At 47.1% G+C, this 18,866-nt stretch overlaps 1 protein-coding gene across 2 annotated transcripts in view; it reads left to right on the forward strand.

The window, feature by feature from the left end:
* The window catches only part of DHRS7C (dehydrogenase/reductase 7C), a 48,926-nt gene that overhangs the window by 21,147 nt on the left and 8,913 nt on the right, over positions 1–18,866 (forward strand). The gene's annotated exons all lie outside the window — the stretch shown is intronic.

Genomic DNA, 18,866 nt, shown 5'->3' on the forward strand with positions numbered 1-18,866 from the left:
GTATGTCCTGTCCATGTACTGTGTTCTGTGACTATGTATGTCCTGTCCATGTACTGTGTTCTGTGACTGTGTATGTCCTGTGCATGTACTGTGTTCTGTGACTGTGTATGTCCTGTGCATGTACTGTGTTCTGTGACTGTGTATGTCCTGTCCATGTACTGTGTTCTGTGACTGTGTATATCCTGTGCATGTACTGTGTTCTGTGACTGTGTATGTCCTGTGCATGTACTGTGTTCTGTGACTATGTATGTCCTGTCCATGTACTGTGTTCTGTGACTGTGTATGTCCTGTACATGTACTGTGTTCTGTGACTGTGTATGTCCTGTACATGTACTGTGTTCTGTGACTGTGTATATCCTGTGCATGTACTGTGTTCTGTGACTGTGTATGTCCTGTGCATGTACTGTGTTCTGTGACTATGTATGTCATGTCCATGTACTGTGTTCTGTGACTGTGTATGTCCTGTCCATGTACTGTGTTCTGTGACTGTGTATGTCCTGTCCATGTACTGTGTTCTGTGACTATGTATGTCCTGTCCATGTACTGTGTTCTGTGACTGTGTGTCTCCTGTGCATGTACGGTGTTCTGTGACTGTGTGTCTCCTGTGCATGTACTGTGTTCTGTGACTGTGTATGTCCTGTTCATGTACTGTGTTCTGTGACTGTGTATGTCCTGTCCATGTACTGTGTTCTGTGACTGTGTATGTCCTGTCCATGTACTGTGTTCTGTGACTTTGTGTCTCCTTTACATGTACTGTGTTCTGTGACTGTGTGTCTCCTGTTCATGTACTGTGTTCTGTGACTGTGTATGTCCTGTTCATGTACTGTGTTCTGTGACTGTGTATGTCCTGTCCATGTACTGTGTTCTGTGACTGTGTGTCTCCTTTACATGTACTGTGTTCTGTGACTGTGTATATCCTGTACATGTACTGTGTTCTGTGACTGTGTATGTCCTGTACATGTACTGTGTTCTGTGACTGTGTATATCCTGTGCACGTACTGTGTTCTGTGACTGTGTATGTCCTGTGCATGTACTGTGTTCTGTGACTATGTATGTCATGTCCATGTACTGTGTTCTGTGACTGTGTATGTCCTGTCCATGTACTGTGTTCTGTGACTATGTATGTCCTGTCCATGTACTGTGTTCTGTGACTGTGTGTCTCCTGTGCATGTACTGTGTTCTGTGACTGTGTGTCTCCTGTGCATGTACTGGGTTCTGTGACTGTGTATATCCTGTGCATGTACTGTGTTCTGTGACTGTGTATGTCCTGTTCATGTACTGTGTTCTGTGACTGTGTATGTCCTGTCCATGTACTGTGTTCTGTGACTGTGTGTCTCCTTTACATGTACTGTGTTCTGTGACTGTGTGTCTCCTGTTCATGTACTGTGTTCTGTGACTGTGTATGTCCTGTTCATGTACTGTGTTCTGTGGCTGTGTATGTCCTGTCCATGTACTGTGTTCTGTGACTGTGTGTCTCCTTTACATGTACTGTGTTCTGTGACTGTGTGTCTCCTGTTCATGTACTGTGTTCTGTGACTGTGTATGTCCTGTTCATGTACTGTGTTCTGTGACTGTGTATGTCCTGTCCATGTACTGTGTTCTGTGACTGTGTGTCTCCTTTACATGTACTGTGTTCTGTGACTGTGTATATCCTGTGAATATACTGTGTTCTGTGACTATGTGTCTCCTGTTCATGTACTGTGTTCTGTGACTGTGTATGTCCTGTTCATGTACTGTGTTCTGTGACTGCGTGTCTCCTTTACATGTACTGTGTTCTGTGACTGTGTATATCCTGTGAATATACTGTGTTCTGTGACTATGTGTCTCCTGTTCATGTACTGTGTTCTGTGACTGTGTATGTCCTGTTCATGTACTGTGTTCTGTGACTGTGTGTCTCCTTTACATGTACTGTGTTCTGTGACTGTGTATGTCCTGTGAATATACTGTGTTCTGTGACTGTGTATGTCCTGTGCATGCACTTGGTCCTTTGACTGTGCATGTACTGGGGTTCTGTGACTGTGTATATCCTGTGCATGTACTCTGTTCTGTGACTGTGTGTCTCCTGTGCATGTACTGTGTTCTGTGACTGTGTATGTCCTGTTCATGTACTGTGTTCTGTGACTGTGTATGTCCTGTTCATATACTGTGTTCTGTGACTGTGTATGTCCTGTCCATGTACTCTGTTCTGTGACTATGTATATCCTGTCCATGTACTGTGTTCTGTGACTGTGTATGTCCTGTGCATGTACTCTGTTCTGTGACTGTGCATGTCCTGTCCATGTACTGTGTTCTGTGACTGTGTGTCTCCTTTACATGTACTGTGTTCTGTGACTGTGTATGTCCTGTCCATGTACTCTGTTCTGTGACTGTGTATGTCCTGTCCATGTACTGTGTTCTGTGACTGTGTATGTCCTGTGCATGTACTGTGTTCTGTGACTGTGTATGTCCTGTCCATGTACTCTGTTCTGTGACTGTGTGTCTCCTGTGCATGTACAGGGTCCTGTGACTGTGTATGTCCTGTGCATGTACTGTGTTCTGTGACTGTGTATGTCCTGTGCATGTACTGTTTTCTGTGACTGTGTATGTCCTGTCCATGTACTGTGTTCTGTGACTGTGTATGTCCTTTGCATGTACTGGGTCCTGTGACTGTGTGTCTCCTGTTCATGTACTGTGTTCTGTGACTGTGTATATCCTGTGCATGTACTGTGTTCTGTGACTGTGTATGTCCTGTGCATGTACTGTGTTCTGTGACTATGTATGTCCTGTCCATGTACTGTGTTCTGTGACTGTGTATGTCCTGTACATGTACTGTGTTCTGTGACTGTGTATGTCCTGTACATGTACTGTGTTCTGTGACTGTGTATATCCTGTGCATGTACTGTGTTCTGTGACTGTGTATGTCCTGTGCATGTACTGTGTTCTGTGACTGTGTATGTCCTGTCCATGTACTGTGTTCTGTGACTATGTATGTGATGTCCATGTACTGTGTTCTGTGACTGTGTATGTCCTGTCCATGTACTGTGTTCTGTGACTGTGTATGTCCTGTCCATGTACTGTGTTCTGTGACTATGTATGTCCTGTCCATGTACTGTGTTCTGTGACTGTGTGTCTCCTGTGCATGTACTGTGTTCTGTGACTGTGTGTCTCCTGTGCATGTACTGTGTTCTGTGACTGTGTATGTCCTGTTCATGTACTGTGTTCTGTGACTGTGTATGTCCTGTCCATGTACTGTGTTCTGTGACTGTGTGTCTCCTTTACATGTACTGTGTTCTGTGACTGTGTGTCTCCTGTTCATGTACTGTGTTCTGTGACTGTGTATGTCCTGTGCATGTACTGTGTTCTGTGACTGTGTATGTCCTGTCCATGTACTGTGTTCTGTGACTGTGTGTCTCCTTTACATGTACTGTGTTCTGTGACTGTGTATATCCTGTACATGTACTGTGTTCTGTGACTGTGTATGTCCTGTACATGTACTGTGTTCTGTGACTGTGTATATCCTGTGCATGTACTGTGTTCTGTGACTGTGTATGTCCTGTGCATGTACTGTGTTCTGTGACTATGTATGTCATGTCCATGTACTGTGTTCTGTGACTGTGTATGTCCTGTCCATGTACTCTGTTCTGTGACTGTGTATGTCCTGTCCATGTACTGTGTTCTGTGACTGTGTATGTCCTGTGCATTGTCACGATTCCCCTGACCGCTGTCACCAATTGGTCAGGATTCACACCGTGACCGTCACCCCTGCGTCACGGGTTGGGGTGACTTTAGGCCAACAGACGGCTATCACATGTGCAGGGGGGCTTATCTTAGTTATCCCTCCACTGCTAACAATGTGATGAAAAAACCACACACAAGGCTATTGACCTCTTAGTTTACAGCAGGGGCTTATTCTAGGTATCCCACTGCTTTCTATATACCACAAACTGCAGGGATTTATGTATATCCCGCTTACAGTTCCACTTAACACTTGCAGCTCTCTGGCGCCCCCTTACTCTCAGGTCAGATTAGGTACTGCACCCTGGGTAATTAGTCGCCAGAAAGGCTGCCTGCTATGTACTGGCTATTGGGCACGCTGCAGCGACGCGATAACTACTCCCACTCAGGCAGGAACAATAATTATCAAACCCGCAGTTGCTTCAGCATAATCCAACAGTCAGCGCACTTTCGCTGCCACCAGCTTCGATTAAACGGGTCCGAAGCTAACCCAACACAACAGTAACAGTAGCGTATTTCCCTTCAGAAGACAGGGTAAGTTTAGAGCATGGATGAACGAACTAATATATAATAGTATATTCCATTGAAATTAATTAGGCAGTGCTTTATCAAAAATATTTTATAAAGAAGTTACAAATGAGACAATTGCAAATATGTACATGGGTAATTATAACATAAAGGGAATAAAAGAGAAAAGATAACACTCACATGTTAAAAGCATTGCAGGCAATCAGGCTAGGGCAGTTTCCATATATCCCAGTCCATGGGATGCTGCTGGCTTCAGGAGAGGACAAGAAGTCAGGAAGAAATCTAGCAGACCCCCAGCTGGGGATGTGTGCAGCCAGTTATACTTTCCAGGCTGTGACATCACAGAAAGGCTGGCTTATCCAGACCCTCCTCTCTCTACATTCGGCCTAAACTTTAAACTATTTCCTCTGATTTCTATAACTTCACTACAAAACATGTCAGAGTCCTAACATACTCATAATTCATCTCGGATTAACATGAGCATTCTAATGAAATATGTCCTATCTGGGATACATATTTACAGAGAAAACCCTACTTCTTTACCAGACGGAGTTAGAAGCCCGAGATTCATGGGATGTGTAGATACACCGAGTGAGACTACGAATATATATTTTCATGTTCCTAGCTTAAATCGTTTGCCTAATATCTAACAAAAACTAAACAAAGAATCTTTCCTGAATCTTGGAGCCACTTTTCCAGTTTGAACTAGAGAATGTGGGAGGGGTGAGGGACTTTCCTCTGAGCCTGGAATTTACGACCCCAGAGCAATAAAACCCCCTTCTAGCATACAGTCCGTAGCCCAGAGAGAAACAAGTAGAGTCAGCTAGTGAAGGGGGGGTTTAGCCCACCTCATGAGCTGACGAGCAACTAAACTTATATGATATTTCATACCATATCGTGACACCTCCCCCTTTTGGTTGCGCTAGGGAGGCAGTACCCCACGGTATGCCTCCATGGGCACCTCAGTAGGTTCACCCTGGCGGGAGAGTCCATCTGCATTCCCATGCTCTTTGCCCGTTTTATGTTCAATGGTGAAGTCAAACTGCTGAAGGGCAAGGCTCCAGCGTAGCAACCTGCCGTTGGTTCCACACATAGCATTTAGCCAGCGCAGAGGGTTGTGGTCGGTCACCACAGTGAAGGTGTGACCGTACAAGTAGGGCTGCAAGCGCTGCAGGGCCCAGACTATGGCCAGGCACTCCTTCTCGATGGTGGAGTAGGCCACTTCCCTCGGCAAAAGTTTCCGGCTCAGGTATAACACGGGGTGCTCTTGGTCCTCCGAGTCAACCTGGCTGAGTACAGCACCAAGGCCAAACTCGCTGGCGTCGGTCTGCACCAAGAACGGTCGACTGCTGTCGACTGCTTTCAACACAGGGGCGTTGCACAGTGCAGTTTTCAATGCCTGGAAGGCCCCCTCACAGCCATCTGTCCAGTTGACAATGTGAGGTAGCTTCTTCCTGGTGAGGTCTGTCAAAGGTTTTGCCAGGCTACTATAGTGCTTTACGAAGCGCCTATAGTACCCTGCAGTGCCCAAGAAGGACATCACCTGTTTCTTGGTCACGGGAGTGGGCCAGTTCACGATCACTCCCACTTTGTCAGGCTCTGGCTTCAGGGTGTTCCCGCATACCCGGTGCCCCAGGTAGTGAACCCTCCTCATGCCCATCTGACACTTTCCCGGCTTGATAGTCAGTCCTGCTTGGTGAATTCGCCTGAGCACCTCCTCGAGATGCTGCAGGTGTTCCTTCCAGGAGGGACTGAAGATGGCAATGTCATCCAAGTACGCCACGGCGTACGTCTCCAGTCCCTGAAGCAGGAGGTTGACCATCCGCTGGAAAGTGGCAGGGGCATTCTTCATGCCGAAGGGCATGACCGTGGACTCATACAGTCTGAAGGGCGTGATAAAGGCAGACTTCTCCTGCGCCTCGGAGCTCAGGGGAATCTGCCAGTATCCTCTACTCAAATCCATTATTGTCAGGTATTTTGCGCCAGCTAACTTCTCAAGCAGCTCCTCGATGCGCGGCATGGGGTGCGCGTCAGAGGCTGTGATGGCGTTGAGTCCCCTGTAGTCCACGCAGAACCGGGTGGTCCGGTCCTTCTTTGGCACGAGAACTACAGGTGAGGCCCACGCACTCTTTGACCGTCGAATCACCCCCAGCTGTAACATCTCATCAATCTCTTGGCGCATAATCTGCTGCACCTGGTCAGAGATTCGATAGGGTGTTCGCCGTAGTGGGGCGTGATTCCCGGTGTCCACCTCGTGGACTGCTAACTCAGTCCTCCCAGGTCGGTTGGAGAACACGACCCGGAAAGGTTCCAGTGTGGTTTGCAACTGCACCCGCTGGGGTTCAGTTAACGAGGCGCTTACCTCCACATCCTCGATGGACCCATTGGCCTTGGCTTGGGCCAGCAAGTCCAGGAGGGTGTCTTCCTCACCATCTTCGGGCAAGCTGCAGACCGGTAGGACGAAAGGTTCACGTTCGTGATGAGCCTTCATCATGTTGACGTGAAAGGCCTTTCACCTACCCCGAGCGTGGTCAAGCGTGACCACGTAAGTGACCGGGTTGAGCTGTTGGTGGACGACGTACGGGCCCTCCCAGGCTGCCTGAAGCTTATCCGTTGGTACGGGGACCAGCACCCACACCTTTTGACCCACGTGGTAGGTCCGCTCCCGGGCGTTCTGGTCGTACCAGTGCTTCTGGTCAGCCTGAGCCTGCGTCATGTTGTCATTCACCAACTGCGTCAAGGTCTGCATCTTGTCACGGAAGCGCATGACATACTCCACTATGGACACTTCAGAAGGGTTCGGCTCCTCTTCCCAGGATTCTCTTACCAACCCAAGGGGTCCCCGGACTCGCCTGCCGTACAGGAGCTCGAAGGGTGAGAACCCCGTCGAGGCCTGCGGAACCTCTCGGTAAGCGAACAGCAGGTGTGGGAGGTACCGCTCCCAGTCGCGCCCTTGAGTCTCAACCAGCATGCGTAGCATCTGTTTGAGGGTACCATTGAAGCGTTCACACAAGCCATTGGTCTGTGGGTGATACGCACTCGATACCAGGTGCTTCACCTGCATTCTCTTACAGAGAGCCTCCATTAGGCGAGACATAAATTGGGTCCCTTGATCAGTAAGCATTTCCCTGGGAAATCCTACACGTGAAAAGATGGCCAACAGGGCATCCGCCACCTTATCTGCCCTAGTTGACGACAGAGCTACTGCCTCTGGGTACCGGGTAGCATAGTCTACCACAGTAAGGATGTATTGCTTTCCAGAGCTGCTGGGGACGGCCAGCGGGCCCACAATGTCCACCGCGATCCTCTGGAAAGGCTCCTCTATCACTGGCAAAGGGATCAGGGGAGCCTTAATAGCAGGCCCCGCTTTCCCCACCCTTTGACAGGTGACACAGGAGCGGCAGTAGTTTGACACATCTGTCCCCATCTTAGACCAATAGAAGTGTTGAGACAGCCGGGCCTTAGTTTTGCTGATCCCCAAGTGTCCAGCTAGCGGGATCTCATGGGCAATCCGCAACAACTCACCCCGGAATTGCTGTGGGACGACCAGCTGTCTTTCCCTCAACCACTCCTTTTGTGATTCTCCGGGTACTGTCTCCCGGTACAACCTACCTTGTTCCCAGAACACCTTCTCCTTATCAGTCTCGGAGAAGTGCGTCCCGGCAAGTTGTCTCAAACTCTCTAGGCTCGCATCTGTGTGCAGAGCGGCCTGAAACTCCTGGCTAGGGGAAGCCAGAAGCGATGTCAGGGTCCCTTCCCCACGGGAACCCTCTTGGACCTGCTCTGGGTCCACCTCTGGTTCAGTCACAGTAATGACTGAGGATGGTCCGGAAGGCCGACAGTTATCTGCGTTCCGGGCACTCTGACTGCGGGTGACAGCAGCTACGTAGGCTGTCTCCCCGGGGGTTTCTATAGACCCATCAGCCGGCGCTGCTATGGGCTCTACCTCCCCATCCACCCCCAACACTCCAGGGGCAGTGCTACTTATGGGCCAGTTACCTTCCTCGGTGGCACTGGTCACTTTCATGGCGTCACCTTCCTCACGGTTCCCATGCATCTCCCCATTTCCAGTAGCACCGACACTTGCCCCTGTTAGGGGTTCCTCAGCCATCTCACTCCGCAGAGCGACGTGGCTGGGCACGCCTGTACCTATGGACACATTAACCTTCACAGAAAAATCATTATCAGGTTCAGCTGGCACAGGTACAACATTTTCACCATCAATCCTAGGAAAAAACTGGTTAATAGATGCATCATTACAAGATAAAGCATGGTCAGGTAACACATGCGATTTTGCATCATCATCATCATCATCATCAGGGTTAACGTTACCCTTATTAGTAGATTGGGGAGGGGTATCAGTGACGTAGTATGCAAACATCCTCCCCAAATCAGTCCCCAACAAAACATCAGTGGGCAAATTATCAGACAGCCCCACTTCCCTCACCCCGCTCCCGGCACCCCAATCAATAAAAACCCGGGCCATCGGTAAGGGACAGCTGATGCCCCCAATCCCAGTGACAGTTAGGGTGTTCCCCGGAATGATATCTTCAGGGGCCGCCAGTTCGGGTCGGATGAGGGTTCGTTCAGCCCCGGTGTCCTTGAGGCCTGTAGCAACATGGCCTCCCACAGTGACGGGCTGTACGTTGTCACACACCCTCCCAACCACACCACCCACCAAAAGAACTGCTGCATTAGGCCCTGGGGCCTTGGCTGGAGTGTTCTTCTGCTTGGTTGGGCAGGAGAGACTGATATGACCAGTCTGATTGCAGGTGTAACACGTGCGAGGTTCGGTGGTACGTCTGGTGCTGTTGGCCACGGGGCCAGGACCTCTGGTGTGTTGGCTGGCAGGGGTACTGGCGTTGGTTGCAGGCTTACCCCCTCTCCAGCTGGTGGTGACTGGCTTCCGCGCTTCCGATCTACGGTTGGCCTCATAGGCATCGGCAATCTGCGCTGCTTTCGTCACGTCTTTGGGTTCTCTGTCCATCACGAACTGTCGCACCTCAGCTGGGCAAAGATGAAAGAACTGGTCTTTGATCATCAGGTCTCGCAGCTGTGCAAAGGTGGTCACTGACAGTCCTTGGGTCCACTGGTCAAAGTGGGTCCCCAGTCCATGCACCACATCACTGTAACTGTCGTGTGGGCCACGTTGGAGGGTCCGGAACTTTCTACGGTAGACCTCGGGAGTAAGCTGGTACTTTGCTATCAGGGCCTGCTTGATGGCCTCATAGTCTCCATCTTGTTCTTGAGGGAGGGCAGCAAACGCCTCCAGAGCTTTACCTCTCAGCCCTGGTGTCAGGTATCGGGCCCATTCATCTGTAGGCAGCCGGTACTGTCTGCAGGCTTTCTCAAAGGCCCGCAGAAAAGTGTCCAAGTCTCCGTCCTTCTCCATAACAGGGAAGTGATCGGGCCAGGGTTTAGGCATCTGAGCGCTGCTGGGCTCACGGCTGGACTGGGACAACCCCTGCATTTGCAGTCGGGCCATCTGCAGCTGGTACTCCCGCTCCTCTTGGGCCTCTCGCTCGGCTCGCTGGGCCTGGGCCTCTCGCTCGGCTCGCTGGGCCTCTCTCTCGGCTCGCTGGGCCTGGGCCTCTCTCTCAGCTCGGGCCTCTCTCTCGGCTTGCTCCTGGTATTGCTGGATCAGCTGCAGACGTCTCTCTAGGTCATCTGCGGAGCATTGTTGCAGAGCCAGCTGCAGGAGGAGGTCTGCGCCCCCCTGGTTGCCAGTAGGGCCCGTATTCAGTGGTTGGACCTCTGCTGCAGCCTCATGTTCGCTGGTGCTGGCTTCTGCGGCCTCTGAGCTCTGAGATTGGTCTCGAGCGGCTTCCCATTGCACCAGATCTGCGACCAGTTGGGCTTTGTTTTTGCTTGCAAAGTCAATGTGCTGTGACTTGCATAAGGCGACAAGGGTGTCTCTGGTCTGCTGCTCATAGAAGGTTTCTCCCAGCACAACCATGGTTGCCAAATAAAAGATAGGATAGAAAAACGAAGAGAAAGGGAGGGGATAATTACCAGTACACAATTGTCTCACAACTAAAAAGCACTGAGTTCGTTCTCCAAACTTATTTGCGCAGAGTCCTCGCAAGAACTTTCTGCAAGTTTTTAGTGAGAGGAATGATTACTCAAACCAAATCACTAATGCTCTAAGATATCCCACCGCCTTGCCACCAATTGTCACGATTCCCCTGACCGCTGTCACCAATGGGTCAGGATTCACACCGTGACAGTCACCCCTACGTCACGGGTTGGGGTGACTTTAGGCCAACAGACGGCTATCACATGTGCAGGGGGCTTATCTTAGTTATCCCTCCACTGCTAACAATGTGATGAAAAAACCACACACAAGGCTATTGACCTCTTAGTTTACAGCAGGGGCTTATTCTAGGTATCCCACTGCTTTCTATATACCACAAACTGCAGGGATTTATGTATATCCCGCTTACAGTTCCACTTAACACTTGCAGCTCTCTGGCGCCCCCTTACTCTCAGGTCAGATTAGGTACTGCACCCTGGGTAATTAGTCGCCAGAAAGGCTGCCTGCTATGTACTGGCTATTGGGCACGCTGCAGCGACGCGATAACTACTCCCACTCAGGCAGGAACAATAATTATCAAACCCGCAGTTGCTTCAGCATAATCCAACAGTCAGCGCACTTTCGCTGCCACCAGCTTCGATTAAACGGGTCCGAAGCTAACCCAACACAACAGTAACAGTAGCGTATTTCCCTTCAGAAGACAGGGTAAGTTTAGAGCATGGATGAACGAACTAATATATAATAGTATATTCCATTGAAATTAATTAGGCAGTGCTTTATCAAAAATATTTTATAAAGAAGTTACAAATGAGACAATTGCAAATATGTACATGGGTAATTATAACATAAAGGGAATAAAAGAGAAAAGATAACACTCACATGTTAAAAGCATTGCAGGCAATCAGGCTAGGGCAGTTTCCATATATCCCAGTCCATGGGATGCTGCTGGCTTCAGGAGAGGACAAGAAGTCAGGAAGAAATCTAGCAGACCCCCAGCTGGGGATGTGTGCAGCCAGTTATACTTTCCAGGCTGTGACATCACAGAAAGGCTGGCTTATCCAGACCCTCCTCTCTCTACATTCGGCCTAAACTTTAAACTATTTCCTCTGATTTCTATAACTTCACTACAAAACATGTCAGAGTCCTAACATACTCATAATTCATCTCGGATAAACATGAGCATTCTAATGAGATCAAATATGTCCTATCTGGGATAAATATTTACAGAGAAAACCCTACTTCTTTACCAGACGGAGTTAGAAGCCCGAGATTCATGGGATGTGTAGATACACCGAGTGAGACTACGAATATATATTTTCATGTTCCTAGCTTAAATCGTTTGCCTAATATCTAACAAAAAATAAACAAAGAATCTTTCCTGAATCTTGGAGCCACTTTTCCAGTTTGAACTAGAGAATGTGGGAGGGGTGAGGGACTTTCCTCTGAGCCTGGAATTTACGACCCCAGAGCAATAAAACCCCCTTCTAGCATACAGTCCTTAGCCCAGAGAGAAACAAGTAGAGTCAGCTAGTGAAGGGGGGGTTTAGCCCACCTCATGAACTGACGAGCAACTAAACTTATATGATATTTCATACCATATCGTGACATGCATGTACTGTGTTCTGTGACTGTGTATGTCCTGTCCATGTACTCTGTTCTGTGACTGTGTGTCTCCTGTGCATGTACAGGGTCCTGTGACTGTGTATGTCCTGTGCATGTACTGTGTTCTGTGACTGTGTATGTCCTGTGCATGTACTGTGTTCTGTGACTGTGTATGTCCTGTTCATGTACTGTGTTCTGTGACTGTGTATGTCCTGTCCATGTACTGTGTTCTGTGACTGTGTGTCTCCTCTACATGTACTGTGTTCTGTGACTGTGTATGTCCTGTCCATGTACTCTGTTCTGTGACTGTGTATGTCCTGTCCATGTACTGTGTTCTGTGTCTGTGTATGTCCTGTGCATGTACTGTGTTCTGTGACTGTGTATGTCCTGTCCATGTACTCTGTTCTGTGACTATGTATATCCTGTCCATGTACTGTGTTCTGTGACTGTGTATGTCCTGTGCATGTACTCTGTTCTGTGACTGTGCATGTCCTGTCCATGTACTGTGTTCTGTGACTGTGTGTCTCCTTTACATGTACTGTGTTCTGTGACTGTGTATGTCCTGTCCATGTACTCTGTTCTGTGACTATGTATGTCCTGTCCATGTACTGTGTTCTGTGACTGTGTATGTCCTGTGCATGTACTGTGTTCTGTGACTGTGTATGTCCTGTCCATGTACTCTGTTCTGTGACTGTGTGTCTCCTGTGCATGTACAGGGTCCTGTGACTGTGTATTTCCTGTGCATGTACTGTGTTCTGTGACTGTGTATGTCCTTTGCATGTACTGGGTCCTGTGACTGTGTGTCTCCTGTCCATGTACTGTGTTCTGTGACTGTGTATGTCCTGTGCATGTACTGTGTTCTGTGACTGTGTATGTCCTGTGTTCTGTGACTGTGTATGTCCTGTCCATGTACTGTGTTCTGTGACTGTGTATGTCCTTTGCATGTACTGGGTCCTGTGACTGTGTGTCTCCTGTCTATGTACTGTGTTCTGTGACTGTGTATGTCCTGTGCATGTACTGTGTTCTGTGACTGTGTATATCCTGTGCATGTACTGTGTTCTGTGACTGTGTATGTCCTGTGCATGTACTGTGTTCTGTGACTATGTATGTCCTGTCCATGTACTGTGTTCTGTGACTGTGTATGTCCTGTCCATGTACTGTGTTCTGTGACTGTGTATGTCCTTTGCATGTACTGGGTCCTGTGACTGTGTGTCTCCTGTCCATGTACTGTGTTCTGTGACTGTGTATGTCCTGTGCATGTACTGTGTTCTGTGACTGTGTATATCCTGTGCATGTACTGTGTTCTGTGACTGTGTATGTCCCGTGCATGTACTGTGTTCTGTGACTGTGTATGTCCTGTGCATGTACTGTGTTCTGTGACTGTGTATGTCCTGTCCATGTACTCTGTTCTGTGACTGTGTGTCTCCTGTGCATGTACAGGGTCCTGTGACTGTGTATGTCCTGTGCATGTACTGTGTTCTGTGACTGTGTATGTCCTTTGCATGTACTGGGTCCTGTGACTGTGTGTCTCCTGTCCATGTACTGTGTTCTGTGACTGTGTATGTCCTGTGCATGTACTGTGTTCTGTGACTGTGTATATCCTGTGCATGTACTGTGTTCTGTGACTGTGTATGTCCTGTCCATGTACTTTGTTCTGTGACTGTGTATGTCCTTTGCATGTACTGGGTCCTGTGACTGTGTGTCTCCTGTCCATGTACTGTGTTCTGTGACTGTGTATGTCCTGTGCATGTACTGTGTTCTGTGACTGTGTATGTCCTGTGTTCTGTGACTGTGTATGTCCTGTCCATGTACTGTGTTCTGTGACTGTGTATGTCCTTTGCATGTACTGGGTCCTGTGACTGTGTGTCTCCTGTCCATGTACTGTGTTCTGTGACTGTGTATGTCCTGTGCATGTACTGTGTTCTGTGACTGTGTATATCCTGTGCATGTACTGTGTTCTGTGACTGTGTATGTCCTGTGCATGTACTGCACAGGACATGCACGGGAAGAAAAACATTAGACTCGAACAAAGACGACCCAGGAAAACATACTCAGAAGGGAGGTAAGAACATTTCTAAAACAATCCACAGTGAGGAGATTGGAACAAAACAAAATCCTCTAAACTGCATGCTCGCAAACGCCAGAAGCCTGACAAACAAGATGGAAGAACTAGAAGCAGAAATATCTACAGGTAACTTTGACATAGTGGGAATAACCGAGACATGGTTAGATGAAAGCTATGACTGGGCAGTTAACTTACAGGGTTACAGTCTGTTTAGAAAGGATCGTAAAAATCGGAGAGGAGGAGGGGTTTGTCTCTATGTAAAGTCTTGTCTAAAGTCCACTTTAAGGGAGGATATTAGCGAAGGGAATGAGGATGTCGAGTCCATATGGGTTGAAATTCATGGAGGGAAAAATGGTAACAAAATTCTCATTGGGGTCTGTTACAAACCCCCAAATATAACAGAAAGCATGGAAAGTCTACTTCTAAAGCAGATAGATGAAGCTGCAACCCATAATGAGGTCCTGGTTATAGGGGACTTTAACTACCCGGATATTAACTGGGAAACAGAAACCTGTGAAACCCATAAAGGCAACAGGTTTCTGCTAATAACCAAGAAAAATTATCTTTCACAATTGGTGCAGAATCCAACCAGAGGAGCAGCACTTTTAGACCTAATACTATCTAATAGACCTGACAGAATAACAAATCTGCAGGTGGTTGGGCATTTAGGAAATAGCGACCACAATATTGTGCAGTTTCACCTGTCTTTCACTAGGGGGACTTGTCAGGGAGTCACAAAAACATTGAACTTTAGGAAGGCAAAGTTTGAACAGCTTAGAGATGCCCTTAATCTGGTAGACTGGGACAATATCCTCAGAAATGAGAATACAGATAATAAATGGGAAATGTTTAAGAACATCCTAAATAGGCAGTGTAAGCGGTTTATACCTTGTGGGAATAAAAGGACTAGAAATAGGAAAAACCCAATGTGGCTAAACAAAGAAGTAAGACAGGCAATTAACAGTAAAAAGAAAGCATTTGCACTACTAAAGCAGGATGGCACCATTGAAGCTCTAAAAAACTATAGGGAGAAAAATACTTTATCTAAAAAACTAATTAAAGCTGCCAAAAAGGAAACAGAGAAGCACATTGCTAAGGAGAGTAAAACTAATCCCAAACTGTTCTTCAACTATATCAATAGTAAAAGAATAAAAACTGAAAATGTAGGCCCCTTAAAAAATAGTGAGGAAAGAATGGTTGTAGATGACGAGGAAAAAGCTAACATATTAAACACCTTCTTCTCCACGGTATTCACGGTGGAAAATGAAATGCTAGGTGAAATCCCAAGAAACAATGAAAACCCTATATTAAGGGTCACCAATCTAACCCAAGAAGAGGTGCGAAACCGGCTAAATAAGATTAAAATTAATAAATCTCCGGGTCCGGATGGCATACACCCACGAGTACTAAGAGAACTAAGTAATGTAATAGATAAACCATTATTTCTTATTTTTAGTGACTCTATAGCGACAGGGTCTGTTCCGCAGGACTGGCGCATAGCAAATGTGGTGCCAATATTCAAAAAGGGCTCTAAAAGTGAACCTGGAAATTATAGGCCAGTAAGTCTAACCTCTATTGTTGGTAAAATATTTGAAGGGTTTCTGAGGGATGTTATTCTGGATTATCTCAATGAGAATAACTGTTTAACTCCATATCAGCATGGGTTTATGAGAAATCGCTCCTGTCAAACCAATCTAATCAGTTTTTATGAAGAGGTAAGCTATAGACTGGACCACGGTGAGTCATTGGACGTGGTATATCTCGATTTTTCCAAAGCGTTTGATACCGTGCCGCACAAGAGGTTGGTACACAAAATGAGAATGCTTGGTCTGGGGGAAAATGTGTGTAAATGGGTTAGTAACTGGCTTAGTGATAGAAAGCAGAGGGTGGTTATAAATGGTATAGTCTCTAACTGGGTCGCTGTGACCAGTGGGGTACCGCAGGGGTCAGTATTGGGACCTGTTCTCTTCAACATATTCATTAATGATCTGGTAGAAGGTTTACACAGTAAAATATCGATATTTGCAGATGATACAAAACTATGTAAAGCAGTTAATACAAGAGAAGATAGTATTCTGCTACAGATGGATCTGGATAAGTTGGAAACTTGGGCTGAAAGGTGGCAGATGAGGTTTAACAATGATAAATGTAAGGTTATACACATGGGAAGAGGGAATCAATATCACCATTACACACTGAACGGGAAACCACTGGGTAAATCTGACAGGGAGAAGGACTTGGGGATCCTAGTTAATGATAAACTTACCTGGAGCAGCCAGTGCCAGGCAGCAGCTGCCAAGGCAAACAGGATCATGGGGTGCATTAAAAGAGGTCTGGATACACATGATGAGAGCATTATACTGCCTCTGTACAAATCCCTAGTTAGACCGCACATGGAGTACTGTGTCCAGTTTTGGGCACCAGTGCTCAGGAAGGATATAATGGAACTAGAGAGAGTACAAAGGAGGGCAACAAAATTAATAAAGGGGATGGGAGATCTACAATACCCAGATAGATTAGCGAAATTAGGATTATTTAGTCTAGAAAAAAGACGACTGAGGGGCGATCTAATAACCATGTATAAGTATATAAGGGGACAATACAAATATCTCGCTGAGGATCTGTTTATACCAAGGAAGGTGACGGGCACAAGGGGGCATTCTTTGCGTCTGGAGGAGAGAAGGTTTTTCCACCAACATAGAAGAGGATTCTTTACTGTTAGGGCAGTGAGAATCTGGAATTGCTTGCCTGAGGAGGTGGTGATGGCGAACTCAGTCGAGGGGTTCAAGAGAGGCCTGGATGTCTTCCTGGAGCAGAACAATATTGTATCATACAATTATTAGGTTCTGTAGAAGGGCGTAGATCTGGGTATTTATTATGATGGAATATAGGCTGAACTGGATGGACAAATGTCTTTTTTCGGCCTTACTAACTATGTTACTATGTTACTATGTTACTGTGTTCTGTGACTATGTATGTCCTGTCCATGTACTGTGTTCTGTGACTGTGTATGTCCTGTACATGTACTGTGTTCTGTGACTGTGTATATCCTGTCCATGTACTGTGTTCTGTGACTGTGTGTCTCCTTTACATGTACTGTGTTATGTGATTGTGTATGTCCTGTCCATGTACTGTGTTCTGTGACTGTGTATGTCCTGTGCATGTACTCTGTTCTGTGACTGTGTATGTCCTGTCCATGTACTCTGTTCTGTGACTGTGTGTCTCCTGTGCATGTACAGGGTCCTGTGACTGTGTATATCCTGTCCATGTACTGTGTTCTGTGACTGTGTATGTCCTGTGCATGTACTCTGTTCTGTGACTGTGTATGTCCTGTCCATGTACTGTGTTCTGTGACTGTGTATGTCCTGTGCATGTACAGGGTCCTGTGACTGTGTATGTCTTGTGCATGTACTGTGTTCTGTGACTGTGTATGTCCTGTCCATGTACTGTGTTCTGTGACTGTGTATGTCCTGTTCATGTACTGTGTTCTGTGACTGTGTATGTCCTGTCCATGTACTGTGTTCTGTGACTGTGTGTCCTGTGCATGTATTGTGTTCTGTGACTGTGTGTCTCCTTTACATGTACTGTGTTCTGTGACTGTGTATGTCCTGTGCATGTACTGTGTTCTGTGACTGTGTGTCTCCTTTACATGTACTGTGTTCTGTGACTGAGTATGTACTGTCCATGTACTCTGTTCTGTGACTGAGTATGTCCTGTCCATGTACTGTGTTCTGTGACTGTGTATGTCCTGTGCATGTACTGTGTTCTGTGACTGTGTATGTCCTGTCCATGTACTCTGTTCTGTGACTGTGTATATCCTGTCCATGTTCTGTGTTCTGTGACTGTGTATGTCCTGTGCATGTACTCTGTTCTGTGACTGTGTATGTCCTGTCCATGTACTGTGTTCTGTGACTGTGTATGTCCTGTGCATGTACAGGGTCCTGTGACTGTGTATGTCCTGTGCATGTACTGTGTTCTGTGACTGTGTATGTCCTGTCCTTGTACTGTGTTCTGTGACTGTGTATGTCCTGTGCATGTACAGGGTCCTGTGACTGTGTATGTCCTGTGCATGTACTGTGTTCTGTGACTGTGTATGTCCTGTCCATGTACTCTGTTCTGTGACTGTGTATATCCTGTCCATGTACTCTGTTCTGTGACTGTGTATATCCTGTCCATGTACTGTGTTCTGTGACTGTGTATGTCCTGTGCATGTACTCTGTTCTGTGACTGTGTATGTCCTGTCCATGTACTCTGTTCTGTGACTGTGTATATCCTGTCCATGTACTGTGTGCTGTGACTGTGTATGTCCTGTGCATGTACTCTGTTCTGTGACTGTGTATGTCCTGTCCATGTACTGTGTTCTGTGACTGTGTATGTCCTGTGCATGTACAGGGTCATGTGACTGTGTATGTCCTGTCCATGTACTCTGTTCTGTGACTATGTATGTCCTGTGCATGTACTGTGTTCTGTGACTGTGTATGTCCTGTCCATGTACTGTGTTCTGTGACTGTGTATGTCCTGTGCATGTACTCTGTTCTGTGACTGTGTATGTCCTGTGCATGTACAGGGTCCTGTGACTGTGTATGTCCTGTGCATGTACTCTGTTCTGTGACTGTGTATGTCCTGTGCATGTACAGGGTCCTGTGACTGTGTATGTCCTGTGCATGTACTGTGTTCTGTGACTGTGTATGTCCTGTCCATGTACTCTGTTCTGTGACTGTGTGTCTCCTGTGCATGTACTCTGTTCTGTGACTGTGTATGTCCTGTCCATGTACTCTGTTCTGTGACTGTATATATCCTGTCCATGTACTGTGTTCTGTGACTGTGTGTCTCCTTTACATGTACTGTGTTCTGTGACTGTGTATATCCTGTGCATGTACTCTGTTCTGTGACTGTGTGTCTCCTGTGCATGTACTCTGTTCT

This window comes from Ranitomeya imitator, chromosome 2 (genome assembly GCF_032444005.1).
Source record: "Ranitomeya imitator isolate aRanImi1 chromosome 2, aRanImi1.pri, whole genome shotgun sequence".
In the NCBI taxonomy this organism is placed as follows: domain Eukaryota; kingdom Metazoa; phylum Chordata; class Amphibia; order Anura; family Dendrobatidae; genus Ranitomeya; species Ranitomeya imitator.